We start from the raw sequence: 14857 nt of genomic DNA, 5'->3' as shown, positions 1-14857 counted from the left end.
TGACAACTGAAGAAGGCAATTTAAAGGAAAGCCAGTTTGGATAAAACTGCATTCCTACATTCTGGCAATATTAAGAATGCTGGCCATCAACATCTGTTGAAACAATCGTGTGAAGACCTTAGTGTACATTTCTAGAACATTGTGTTCCTTTCTTGATCCCCCTATCTCACCACAGTCCTGGAACCTGATGTTTCAAAACTAATTATCCTCCCCCTTCACCCTTGCAGCTGAGGACCCTACACAATAGTCTTAAGAGAGCTGGCCCACAAAGAAGAAAATTCAACCTTTTAATGCTGGGTATTTGTCTTATCACATTTAGTATCTTTTAAAGCAAACTTCTCAGCAAGTTTCTACATAACAGTATTGCTCCAAAACAGGCAATACTGATATTCTTACGAGAACAAAGGTTACTATACAATAATTTTTAGACAAAGATACCTCAGATGATCATGGGATATTCACTGATAGAACCGTGAAGAATTGTTAATATAGCAGTTGTATCAATAAACAGAAAAATATGAAAGTAAAATAATACACTTACTTGTGGTTCTTCACCAACAAAATTTTAAAGTCATAATGTTGTAATGGCCCTTAGTTTTAAAATAAAAATCACCGTTTTAATTGAACAAAATATTCAATGGCTATGTTTCTTTGCCATTAATGATAGGTGAGTAGGCAGACAGACAGAACTTATAACAGGAGAGAAGAGATGAAACCGCCTCCATTTCTTGCTGTGTTGAAATAAATCACCATTTAAATGGCATCAACCACCACAATCTCTGTCAACTATTGTATTTTTGAGCAATAACTGCTTGCCATAATTTCGTTTGTTTTGATTTGTTGGATCCTCGGGCACGTAAACAAAAATTATTCAAGCTTATATTACTTACTTGTAGAAAAGCCAAATACTCTAATTCCTCATTATTTTCAAATAGCTGTTACAATGTACCTATTAAAAATTCATATTAGACCAAAATGTCTATACCAAAATAACCACTTTGCATTAACAGAAGAATTTACATAAAATAAAATATTCTGGTCCTCTTGTGACATCAGTTTATGTGCGTTCATGTATTAATTTAATGAAAAAAATTGCATACTAATCCACTAAAGATACATTTACCCACCATAATCAGAAGGGCAAATAAAAGGGTGTGTGTGGGGGGGTCTCATGATGAAACTATTTGAGCTAAAGAAAAATAGAAAAAAAGTATCAGTATTGTTGATACCGCTACAAAATGATGTTAAGCAAACCTTCTTTATTCTTCAACCCACTCATTTATAAAATGATGTTTCCCCACTGGTTTTCCCTCTTCAGGACGAATGCAATGAGGTCAGCGATGTACTTTATGCCTCTCGTTAACTATACAAGCAAGCAGGCGAAACGAAAAATGATGATCAGCATCTCAGGTGCGTAGTTTCCCTACTCACTTCCCGGGAGCTTGGAGGTGGGTAGAAACAAAAGTGAGAGCCACTAGGCTGTTAAAATAAATACAAAAACAGAGCCCAGCAGCCACCTGGAGGAACGGCAGTTCCCAACTCAGGCAACTGTCAGAGAAGAAACACAAGAGATTTTTAAAAAAATCTGCCCATGCCAAGCCCAACCACAACCCTATGCAACCAGAGCCTTGGGTGGGGTAGACAGGTTTATTTTGTTATGTTTTACATACTTTCTGTAATAAGATTTTATTTTTAGGTAAAGTTATGTGTAAAAAAAAAAAAAAAAATTAAACAATGGCTTACACGCCAAAGAAAAAAAATGCAAAAATTCAACCCACAGCTAAAACCAGAAATACCACATTAAGTTTTAAAGGGAACATTCTATGTATTTTTTTTTTTTTAAGAAGTACAATTCAACTTTGTACTTAAAGAAAATGAAGCTGAAGTGAAAAGGAAGGAATGACTTAAGATCCCTATTTCTTTATAGACATAATTCCTCTAAAGTTAAGAATTTGAAAAAACACATTTTAAACAGATTTTACGAACCATGTTTCAATTTTAGATGAAGACGGACTCATCTCTCTTTGATGAATGTTTATAACATTTACATTCTATTTGCATAGTTGTTTACTCTTCGTTCTCTATTTGAATTTTAAGACCTGGTGCTAATATACCATTGCTTTCCTTCAAAACTTTGCACACTCCTTGAAGCTTGTAAAGAGAAGGCTGCTGCCAGCCTGACTGGTAGTTTCTCCTCCTTGAGGTGACTTGTCTTTTTTCTGCCAGCATGTCTGCAAAAACCTTTATTTTCAAAGTCTAATAACCTAACTAGTAGTCAGCTCAGAGTTAACCGCTGTACAACTTTTCATTTTTTCCCTGGAACACAATGACCTCTAAAAGGAAATTCATTTAGTTTATTTCAGAAAAATTTTCTCTTATTATTTCTTCAAATACATTTTCTGGCCAATTTTTTTCTTTGGGGTTGGCTCTTTTACTTTACTGACATCAACTGTCTTTATGGGGCTTCCCTGGTGGCACAGTGGTTAAGAATCCACCTGCCAACGCAGGGGACATGGGTTCGAGCCCTGGTCTGGGAAGATGCCACATGCCGTGGAGTAATTAAGCCCGCACACCTAGAGCCCAGTAGCCCCTACTCGCCGCAACTAGAGAAAGACCATGTGCAGCAACGGAGACCCAACGCAGCCAAAAAAAAATGACCTTTATGCAGGACCACCCTTATGATGATCTAAATCGCTTCAATCTTTTTGTTTTTCTCCTTTGCTCTTTCTAGAATTATCTAAAGCTTCTTCCCTTACATCAGTAATTTGATTTTCAGGCCATTAAATTCCTTGCTGTTTCAAATTCCTTTATTAGTTTTGGACTGACATTGCTTTGTTCTCATTTTGTTCCCTAAGTTCCGCATTGCCCATATCATCTCGTTTTACTGTCTCATACTATATTTGAACTGTTGCTTTAATAAATTTATGTTCTTATTAAGTTCAATGCTTAAAAAAAAGCTTCTGTTTCTGAGGTAATATTTCCTTTAAGGTTGAGTTTTTGGTCTGTCTTTTCACGTTCTCTCTGCTTTTCTATTGCCTGAGATCATGGGGAATCACAGGGAGTGGCATTCAATGGAGAATATGTTCCCAACAGTGTTTTTCTGAGTTGTGTTCACTCTTCTAAGATTTGTTGCATCTCCTTTACCAGGGTTCACTCCCCTCGTTCAAGGGATAACGTCCATTCCATCATGGGTGCTTGGAAGGGGATGACCTTTGATGCTGGATTAGTCTCTACAGGTAAGGAGCTTGTTGCTGTTGCTGCTATCAGGAGGGGAGAGGGTGGTGGAACAGATGAGACAGATGTAAAGAGGGAAGGTACTAGGCACATCTGAGGTGAATCCCACGTTATCATTCTAGAGGTGGAATTAAGGCAAGGTACATGTGATTGTTACTCTCCATCCCTTGGCTGGCGTGCACAGAGTGAATGGCTAAACCTTCTGGCTAGGAATCAGAGATACAAGCCTCCTCTTGGGAACCAATGCCCTGAAGTGTGAGGTAGGAGACCCTCGGGTCTTGGAGAATCATACACTCAGGATAGTTTTTTCAACTCAACTTAATCTTGATTAATTTCAAACCTATCAAAGCGTGACTGGGGTTATTTTCTCCCGCCCCCTTATGTACAGGAAAGAATGTAATAATCAAACATTGTGGCTACGTCGACAACATCTGGTATACAGTTACCATAGGCCATGGAGTTAAGAGAGGGTATAGACCAGAATGCCTCAAAGCAGAAATACAGCTTGGGGTGGAAGATGGGAGGGGAGCAGCTCTTTATCATCCAATGCTTAGGTTTTTCAATACTTTTAATGGCAATTTGTTATTTTGGTAGACTAACATGAAAATAAATTAGAGGAAGCAGAAAGAAAGACCGTGAGACAGTGGTGGAAGGCGTACAAGGATGACGCCTTTTTAATATGCTCACTCTCCCACCTCCCAGTGCACAGGCCTTCCCTCTGCCTCATGGTACAAACGCTGCTTTATAGTTAGCACCATATGATTCCAGAGCTGCTGCTTTTTACCAACACTAGGGCTGGACATCCTTGGGGGCACATAACCCTCTTTGTGCGAATGATGAAGTACAACCCTCTTTCCTTACACAGTGAGAATGCACGCTCAGATCAGGAAGTGGGTGGGAAAGGCTCAAAATCAAGGTCGACCAACTGCTGAAAATTATATTCTGGTCAGCATGCTACTGGAAATGGCTGACAATCAGGCAGAAATTCTGAGCCATCAGCAGGTCAGAAATCCAAACAGGAATTCATTTAAAAGACACAAATCGCACTTAGAAGAGGGACCAAAATTGGCAGCATAGCCACTGTCAGAATCCCTGACTTGTTGGGCTTTATAAGCAAGCCAGCTCTCCATCAAGTAGGAGGTCGAGAACAGCTTGGAGAGATTGCAGAGGCCACTTGACTGGAAAAAAGTGAATGGTTAGGGAAATAGGAGCTAAAGTATGACAAAGGATATTCTCACATTTGGATATTCTCAAGTATGGTGAGCTACAATCTAACAGTGTGTTTAAAACCCTGTCTTGACTGAAGGTGAATCCTTTTTCCAATTGACTCCAAGACACATCAGTGTGAAAAACTTCAGATCTCTCTTAGGTCTTGGGGACACAAGGACCACCTGTTTTCTAACAATTGATGGCATACTGTGTCAGAGAATCAAGAGATCAGAGGTAGGGGGACCGTTTAGAAGGCCTTTCAGTCGTTCATGCAAGAGTTAAAATGCTACCTTGAACTCATGTAGTGACAATGGGCCTCTTAGCTGATTCAAAGCAAGAAAGCCTGAGAAAGGTTTGCCAAAGATTCTGCTGAGGTTTCCTGTCTCTCTGGGAGGACTGAGCTAGTTTGGGAGGGAAAAAAAAATCAACTCACTTTCCATTCCACCAAATCTCAAACTCAATATCCATGTGTAAAATTATAAATTGTAGCTGCAGACCCTGGATTAGAAATTTTCAATAGGGAAATGGTTAGGCTAATTATGGCAGAGCCACTTAACATTATACATCCATTTAAAATAATTACAAAGATTACACAGCAATATGAAAATTATGATATATTAAATATATATGCATATTCTTTTCTTTACCTAGAGAGAAGTCTGGGCTAGAGGCATAGATCTGGGAGTACGTAGTGAGTGCTGTTTTTATAAAAGTACAGAAATGATAAGCCACAGAGAATACACAGTAGACAGAAGTCTGGCATCAGAAGCTTGGGTAACCCCTATATTTAAGGGTGAGCTAGAAACGACAAGAAACAGGGAGTAATAAGAAACATAAGTCAAAATATGTGACAGTGAAGTGCTCAGGAAGCCAGGGTTTAGAGACTTACAAGGAGGAAGACGTGAGCAACAGCGTTAAGTATCACATTCAGATAAACAGGACGAGACACGAGGCTGCTGGGCTTGGGGGGCTGTTATCTCAGAGCAGTCGTCACTTGGGTCCGGGGGGTAAAAACCATATCACAAAAGGGGAAGGAGTGAGGGAAGGCCTGCGGAAGAGCGGGGCCAGCAAATACAGACCACGTTCTGGGACTGTGGCTGTGAAGGGAGAGAGAAAGGCAGGATGCCGGTACCAGAGGAGAGGAGGTTACAGCAGGGTTTCTGTAGGATAAGGGGTGTTGAGAGTGCTTATAAACAGGAAGTAAAAGTCAGCAGAGAGAAAGAGACTGAAAATGCAAGACAGATAACAAATAAATTAATGTGCAATGAAGAACCACACTAGAAGTATAGCAGCCAGGGACCGACCCGACCACGTAAGATATGGGAACAACTGATTTCACTTAGCAAGCGACAGAAAGCCACATCCATCTCCAAGTTCTCCCCATTCCTCATGGAATGGAATTCAAACATCTAACTTGGCCAAAAGACAGTGTGGTCCTCTACCCAGCTTCCCAAGCCCCCTCCACACCGTTTCCCTCTCCTCACTGTGCTTCAGCCGTGGGTGAACTCTGATGCCTCAACAGGCCTGTCTCCTTCCTGCCCCTGGGAACTTGGACTCGCCATCTCTTGAAAAGCCTTCCCTACTCTCAACTCTAAATGCCGGGATCACTTTCAACCTTTAAATCCTAACATCAGAGTTACCTCCTGTCTACCTGCCTACATTAGTTGCCCCATATTGCCCAAACCCTGCTTATTTTTCATAATTATGATCACAATCTGAAATGCCCTATTTATCTACTTGTATGTTTTGTCTACCTTCTGATTAGAATATAAGATTTATAAGATCTTATATTTACTATTCATCCCTATACATCCAGCCCTTAATAGGTGTTAAAAAAAATATTTGCTAATGAAAGAATTCTCCGAGTAAGAGAAAATAAGGGATGAATTTAATATCAGGCAACCCATTGATATACTTCACCACATCAGGAAGAATAAATGAGAAACTCACATGACCATTCTGAATAAGGGTGAATGATATTTAATAAAATTCAACATCCATTCTTGCCTGAGGATATAGAAACTCGAAAAGCGTTGCCCTGACCCAAACAGTAAGAAAAAGCCAGAAATATCACAAAAATCAGAACTTCTCTTGAGTTCACCATAAAGCAGAATCACAAGGCAACCAAACAGTCTGAACTCCACAGAGGGATGTGTGGACCAGCTAGCTCTGCTGGGGCAAGCAGGGAGGAGAATGTGGAGGAAGACATGCCAGCCTCGTGAACGAGTGAGAAAGCATCACCCCAAATTCCAACAAACTGCTGGAGGCTGAGCATGGGGTGGACTGGCCTGGCCTTGGACACAGGGGGCTTCACACGCACACCCAGGCTCTGTTTTGTAGGCCTCCCCCAGGTGCTCATGGCGGGCACGCGGGAGGGGCTCAGCTGCCACTGCAGAAAAGGCGCCAAGCCCCAAGCCCTGCCTGAATGCTTCTCTGACATGGAGCAAAAGCCTGAAGCCTTAAGCTGCTGGGAAAAGAGCAGCAGCCTTGGGTAAAACCCACTGTGACTTGGGGGAGAGTAGACGAGGAAACCTCTATCCCAGGGGAGGTAGGAAACTGTCCCGGGACCAAAATCCCATTCCAGTACAATGAGAGGTCTGCTACCCTGGGAGAGCAGCAGGGAACACGGAACTGCCTCCGACTGAGGCTGCACCAGGATAAAGAGCAGTCCTCACCTGCCTGACCACAGCCTTGCACAGCACTCTACTACGAGCAGAGGGGCAAGGAGGGGGAGACTCCAGATCCCAGCACTGCTATAAGCACAGGGAAAGGGCAGGCCACTGCTAGAACTGGAGGCCAGCATGGTACACTGAAGATAAACACAGTGAACCAAAATCCTAACGCAGCCCCACTCCTGAGCAGGTTGCCTCAACTCCCCACCTGATAACCTGACAGAAGAGCAGTGCCCATTTCCAGCCATTAAAAACTACTGAACTCAGTATCTACTGTGAGGCACGCACTTTCCAAAATTCAATAAAAAGTTAAGATATGTGCACTATCAACCCACTGTCAAGAGACAGAGCAACCAAAAGAACCAGACTCAGAGATGATCCAGATGTCAGAACTCTTCAGACAGGGAAGTTTAAATAACTATAATTAATGTGTTAAAATATCCATGGAAAACGTTGACAACATACATTCACAAATGGGAATTTAAACAGAGTGGGAGGGTCACACAAAAACGCTAGAAATAAGACAAAGTAATAGAGATAAAGAAAGCCTTTGATTGGCTCATTAACAGACTCAACAAAACTAAAGAATAAGTAAACTTACAGATAGGCCAATAAAAATAAACCAAACAGAACACAAAGAAGAAAAATAACATGGGGGGGGGGGAACAAGAACAATACATCTAAGAGCCACAGGACAATATCAAATGGTCTCATGTATGATTGGAATCACAGGAGGAGAAGAAAGAACAAACAGGGAGATAGAAATATGTGAGAAATAATGGCCAAGAATCTTCCAAAAATAAACAACAAATCATAGATCCAAAAAGCTTAGAGAACCCCCATGGAATGAATAAGAATAAGAAAGATTAAGAATGAGGAAAGAAGGTGGAAAAGAAACAAAAAAGCAATAAAAGTTAAAAAAAAAAAAAGAAAAAAAGAAAAGGAGAAAAACCACCTAGACAAATCATATTCAAACTGCTGAAAACTAAAGGTAAAGAGAAAAGCTGGGTAAAGGCACCCAGAGGGTAGAAAAATTATACAGAGAATCAAAGATAAAAATTAAAGCCAAATTCTCAACAGAAACTATGGAGTGACATTTTAACACCACTGAAAGAAAAAATAAACTGCTAACCCAGAATTCTACATCAAAAAATAATAGCTTTCAAACAATGAAGGCAAAGCAGAGACTTTTTTTGGGAAAAACAAAAGCTGAGAGCATTCACTGCCAGCAGACCTGTACTGAAAGGTTAAAACTTTAATGTGGAGCTATACATATAAATAAAGAGCTCTGAAAATGATAAAAATGAAAGGAAATTTTAAAAAGAATTTTTAAAATGTCATTGCTTTAAAATATAACGCCACGTAAGGTTGTAGTGCACAATACACTAGTTTGGCAGGCGAAATAATGGCTCTGTAAAAGTCCACCCTAATCCCAGGGACCTTATGATAAGCCCTTTTACGTGGCAAAGGGGACTTTGCAGGTGTGATAAGGTTAAGGTACTAAAATGGGGAGACTATCCTGGATTATCACAGGACCCCTTCAAACTTAGTCAATCGACAGAAGGGGCAAGAAAGAGATTTGAAGTATGAGAGACTTGACCTGCCATTTCTAGCTCTGAAGATGGAGGAGGGGAACCAGGATCCAAGGAACTCAGGTGAACTCAAGAGGCTGGGAATGGCCTTGAACTGAGAGGAGGAACTCAGGCGCACACAAGGATTTAATTCTGCCTAATGAGCAACGAAACAGATTCTCCCCTAGAGCCTCCAGAAAGAAACATGGCCCTGCTGACACCTCGACTGCAGCCCAGTGAGACCATGTCAGGCTTCTGACCTACAGAACTATAAGATAAGAAGTGTTTCTTGAACTGCTAAGCTTATAGTAATTAGTTAGACAGCAATAGAAAACTATCATAGGGGGCCACTGGCCACATACGACTATTTAAACTTGAAAACAAAGTCTGTTGCTCAAAAAAATAACTTTCTATGTTCTCTGACCACAACAAAATTAAATGAGAAATAAACGGCCGAAAGACATCAGGAAAATCCCCAAATATTTGGAAATTGAACAACATATTTCCAAATAGCCTAGGGGTTAAAGAGGAAGTCATAGGGGAATTAGAAAAATCAAAACAAACCTTCAGAGCACTAGGAAAACACAATAAAGAATATTTACCACGCCAATGATAGGCAATATTCAAAATCAAACACAAGAGAAATCCCTAAAGTCTGGGACAACTAAAAGATTCTTGTAATAATCTCTATGATTTTAATCATGTCTCCAGATGATCTAGCTAATACAATAACAGAGTAAAAAGAAATAAGATACAAATGATGGTAAGGAAGAAAACAACATTATTTGCTGATAGCATAATGGTCTCCTGGAGAACCTAGGAAAAGTAACTGAAACTCTACTACATCTAACAAGAGTTCAGTAAGTCAGCTACCCACCCAAAACATACATATATCAATCTTTTTGCTTATACCAAAAATAGTTAGAAAATACAATGAAAAAATATTCTATTTATAACAGCAATAAAAATAGAAAAATGCCTAGAAATAAATTTAGCACAAAATATTCAAAACATACAGAAAATTAAGAAGTCTTCTGATATGATTTCAGAAGGTACTTACAAAATGGAGAAACACACCATGCTCCTGGAGAGAATCAATATTTTGAGGATATCAATTCTTTTCAAATGTCTAAATTTTATACAATTTCAAACAATTTTTAAAATTTGCTTTTTAAAAAATATGACATGACTCTAATTTTCACCTGGGAGAATAGATATTCTAAATTAGACAATAAAATTCTGAAAAAGAATTATATAAAGAAAGAGATTAAATAGTAAAGTATTTTCTCAAAATTAATGGTTAAACTAAAAATCCACAGAAAGACTATATATGCATTTAGTATATGAAAAAGTGGCATATTTCAAAATCTTGGTAAAAGGATAATGTAGTTCTAAAATACGCAATGCAGGTTTCACAATGAGACAAAAAAGTAAAGTAGATGTTAAGCAGATACCACGTTCCAAAATAAGTTAAATGAATTCAGTGTAAGAAATAAAACCACAGAAAGAACTAGAAAAATATGGATAACTATTTAGCTAATCTTGAGAGTGGAAACACGTTTACTAAGCAAAAACACCAAAAAAAAACCCCCCAAAAAACAAGAAAAAAAACAAGCAAAAGAAAAACCACTTTAATATATAAAAGTTAAACTCTCTCAGCGTATATCAAAAACACTTCAACATAAAAAAGCAAATGGCAGATAAAAGTATTGCAACATACAGGCTGACAACGAGTTAATATTCTAACTATAATAACATCTATAAGGGACTCCTAGTAATGACAAATTAAGTAAATCAAATGATCCTCCCTGAGAACAGCAGAATAGTTAAACAAAATATGAACATTATCAGTTTAAAGGCACCAAAACATTAAGAAGGCAATGAAAAGGTACTCGGCCAAGATCTAGGGGAGGATAAAAGTCCAAAAAGTGAAATCAGCACCTGGGGCTCCTTTTGCTCAGAGAGGGTTTGCTTAACCAGAAGGAGCGATGAAAAGCTGAGCAGCTCTTTGGACAATCTAAAGAAGTGAAGGGTATAAATGATAGAACCCAGGGCAGGCCATGCATGGAGTCCCTATGAAAACCTACGTTTCCAGTTGAGAGCCGGAAGGGCTTCATTCTAGGAACGAGAGAACTGATGTGGACCAACCTTCGCACAAACTGTAACTCACTTCCAGGGACCCAGAAAATCCACAAACCCCAAACTTGATTAAGTTGATATTGTATTGGCTAGTCCTCCTAGGAACCTGGTAGAAGCAAACTAAAACCTTCTCTGGAGGAAGATGTCATCAACTTAGGCATCAAACTATTTCATTAGTTTTTCAAATAGAATGTCTAACTCATATTCAGAGATAACCAGGCACCTGAGAAGAGAATTCAACATGAAACAACCAACATTACAAACAAACTGACAGGGGTTCAATATATTGGAATTAATATAGAGACTTAAAAACAGGTGTGCTTACTTTGTTCAAGGACAAGCATACTGGAAATTCCAGAGGAGAACTGAGAAGTATAAAAAGAGTGACAACATATTTGAAAAGCCAAATATAAATTACAGAACTGAAAAAATACAATCAAATTTAGACCTCACTGGAGGGATTTAAGTTCAGAATATAACAGCTGAAAACAATAGGAAACTGAGACATAAGTCAAAAGAAACAACACGGAATAAAGTATTGGGTTGGCCAAAAAGTTCGTTTGGGTTTTTCCATAACATCTTATGGAAAAACCCAAACGAACTTTTTGGCCTACTCAATGCTAGGAGACAAAGGAATGCAAAATTCAGGAGCTAGACCTAAAACAAAGAGGATAAATTTCAAAGGCTGGAAATGGAATCTCAGAAGGTGAGGAGATAAATAATTGGGCAGAAGTAATATTTGAGGAGATAAGGTCTAAAAATTTTCAAAAACTAATGAAACACATGAATCTACAGATTTGAGAGTACTATAAACCACAAGCAAGATAAATATAGAGAAATCACACCTATGCAGCACATCACTATGAAGCTGCAAAAGTCAGAGACAAGGCCAAAAGTCTTAAGAGTAACAGAAAATTTAATTATAAAGACAGATTACCTTCAAACAAGCAATAATTAGGCTCACATGTGACAACTCAACAGCAACAATGTACTCAAGGAAATAAACTGCCAAGCTAGAATCCTATGCTTCTGTACTCAGAAAAAGTATTTTTCAAGAATGAAAAAGAAATAGACATTTTCTAATAAATGATACTTGAAATAATTTGTCATTTGAAATGTCACAACAGACCTGCACTAATGGAAAACGAAAGACAATTCTTCATGTAAAATAAAATTATCCCACATGGGAAACTAGAGACGTAAGACGAAATGAGTCCCAAAGTGATTAATGCGTGTAAAAAATGAAGATGAATAGCAACTGCATAAAAGTAATAAAAGATATATGTGGAATTCAAATACATGATAATAATAGCATGTAAGTCAAAAGCAGGGTAAATGGACACACCCATAAGAGAGAAAGGAACAAATGCTATGACTGCAGAGCCCCGAAAGCTTGGAGCCAGTATCTGACACAACAGCAACCTCTCGAAGCATCACTGTGCTTCACTAAAGGCACATGGAAAAGAAGGTCAGAGTGGTTCTTGCAGCATTTAGTGAAGAATAAGTTTAGTTTTACTAACCAAAATAGATTCAAAGCTTTGACAATATTCCTAATGGGGGAAATACACTGCAAAACAATCAGAACATAGCAGCAACTCTGAACAAGAACCACAGCCCTGAAAAGAAAAGCAGGAATGGGATAAAAGTGGAATTTGAGATCAACTCCTCCAAAGTAACAACAAGAATCATTTAGTCAAGGGTTTAAACAATGCAAGATACAACATTAAACTTTAATAGCATAACAAATAGGCAACAGAATACATTTTAAAGAACTGTTCATAAGAAATAGAAAAATAATTATGGGGTGAGGGAGGGAATCTGAATTCACCATTAACAGGCTATGATGTAGCAAAAAAAAAAATCAGGAAACAGGAAACAGAAAAAGAATATAGGTTTTAACAGAAAAGGAAAATGTAGTAGAATAAAGACATACTAAATTTTATACATTACAAAATCTTTGTTAAAATAAAAATTTCGTTAAGTTTCAAAAAAATTAAAACACTATGGGATTGGGGTTCAGAGATGGCATATCTCTGTCACCTGGAGTTCCGTATTTTTAAATTCATCATGCACAGGTATTATTCACATACAAATAAACGTGTAATGAAATATTCAACCCCAAAGCAGGTAGTTAGCAAATTAAGAACCCAACAAATAACTGCTTATTTAACAATAATTTAAAATATAGACCAAAATCTAGCAGATAGAGACAAAATAGGTACTCAAATATTTGTGTTATTAATCATTCAAAGGCAAATAAATACTGCAGAACTTTTTCATATATAAAATAAAATTTCTTAAGCAGTCAGTATAATTTCAGAGAAATAATTTTGACTGTAGGAATAAAAAATAAAAACAAAAATAAAATCAGAGATAAATCAAATTGAAAAATTTTTAAATAGAATAAGTAACAACTATGTTTGAAATTTTTAATTAAATAAAAAATCAGGGCTTCCCTGGTGGCACAGTGGTTAAGAATCACCTGCCAATGTAGGGGGACACGGGTTGGAGCCCTGGTCCGGGAAGATCCAACATGCCGCGGAGCAACTAAGCCTGTGCACCACAACTACTGAGCCTATACTCTAGAGCCCATGAGCCACAACTACTGAGCCCACACGCCACAACTACTGAAGCCTGCACACCTAGGGCCTGTGCTCCGCAACAAGAGAAGCCACCGCAATGAGAAGCCTGCGCACCGCAATGAAGAGTAGCCCCCGCTCACCACAACTAGAGAAAGCCCATGTGCAGAAACAAAGACCCAACGTGGCCAAAAATAAATAAAATAAAATAAATATATTTATTTAAAAAATCCATCTAATCAATAATAAATGTCCTCAGAAAGGAAAAAGGGGGACTTCCCTGTTGGTCCAGTGGTTAAGACTCTGTGCTTCCACTGCAGGGGGTGTGGGTTCGATCCCTGGTCGGGGAGCTAAGATCCTGTATGCCGTGCAGTGTGGCCATAAAAAAAAAATAATAATAAAATAAATAAAATACATTTTTAAAAAAAGAAATGAAAAAGGGTAGGACATAACAACAGAAAAAAACTATTTAAAATTATAAGAGAAGGTTATACTCCATCTTAAAATATTTGGATACTTGTATAACATATAGAATATAAGAAGTTATAAATACAATCAACCCAAGAAGGCACAAACTTGAACAAGCCTCTAATTAAGGAAGAAAATAACAATACATCTACTGAAGACATATACATGCTCTTCTTCCTTTGCAAACATTCAACTTTCAAGTAACTTACAGTAAACTTTCATATTAAACATAAGGAAAACCACCCAACACAATCAATTAAGTCCTGACACATCAAAACAGATTTAACATTACAGGCCAATCTCAGTGCATGGCACAGCCATTCCAAAGCCAGAAATTATCCTAGATCCATCCTTCTCTTGTACCCAGTGATCACTGCTGCTTGTTCTTTCACCAAACCATCATTACTCAAATATGTCCCCTGGTGGACTCTGGATAGAAGAAAGTCTGGGTTTAAGTCCTGCCTTGACCACTTACTAGCTACGTGACCTTAGGTAAGTTCTGCTACTGTGCTTCATTATTTGTAAAACGCACATAATGGCACCTCATGGGGTTGTGAGGATTTTTTGAGATAATACACGTAGAAAGCATGGTGTGGTGTCCAGAACGTCAATTTTAGCTAATTAATATTGCTATTGTTGATGATATTATTATTACCATTATTATTATTATATCATCATCATCGGTTGAATTGTGATACTAGAACAAAATACGTAAACCAGTATTTTAGCATTCATTTTCTATAATACCAAACTGAATACTGAATAATACTGATTAACACTTGTATTTTAGCTTCAGTGAAACTAAATTTTAATACTCTTCTAATAAAAAATCATAAACATATATTTTATTTGATGTCTTAGTTTATAAAAGAGCTAACATTATTCTAATATGTTCCATGTATTAGAATATAAAATAAGAATTATTATTTGAAATTAACTGAACACCATTAAAATAAAGAATATTAAATCAACATAGAAAAACCAA

At 37.9% G+C, this 14857-nt stretch overlaps 1 protein-coding gene across 16 annotated transcripts in view; it reads right to left on the bottom strand.

The window, feature by feature from the left end:
• Positions 1–14857, bottom strand: part of HIVEP1 (HIVEP zinc finger 1) — a 144487-nt gene that overhangs the window by 37693 nt on the left and 91937 nt on the right. The gene's annotated exons all lie outside the window — the stretch shown is intronic.

This window comes from Balaenoptera ricei, chromosome 11 (assembly GCF_028023285.1).
Source record: "Balaenoptera ricei isolate mBalRic1 chromosome 11, mBalRic1.hap2, whole genome shotgun sequence".
NCBI lineage: Eukaryota > Metazoa > Chordata > Mammalia > Artiodactyla > Balaenopteridae > Balaenoptera > Balaenoptera ricei.
This window is presented reverse-complemented; position numbering and strand designations above follow the sequence as displayed.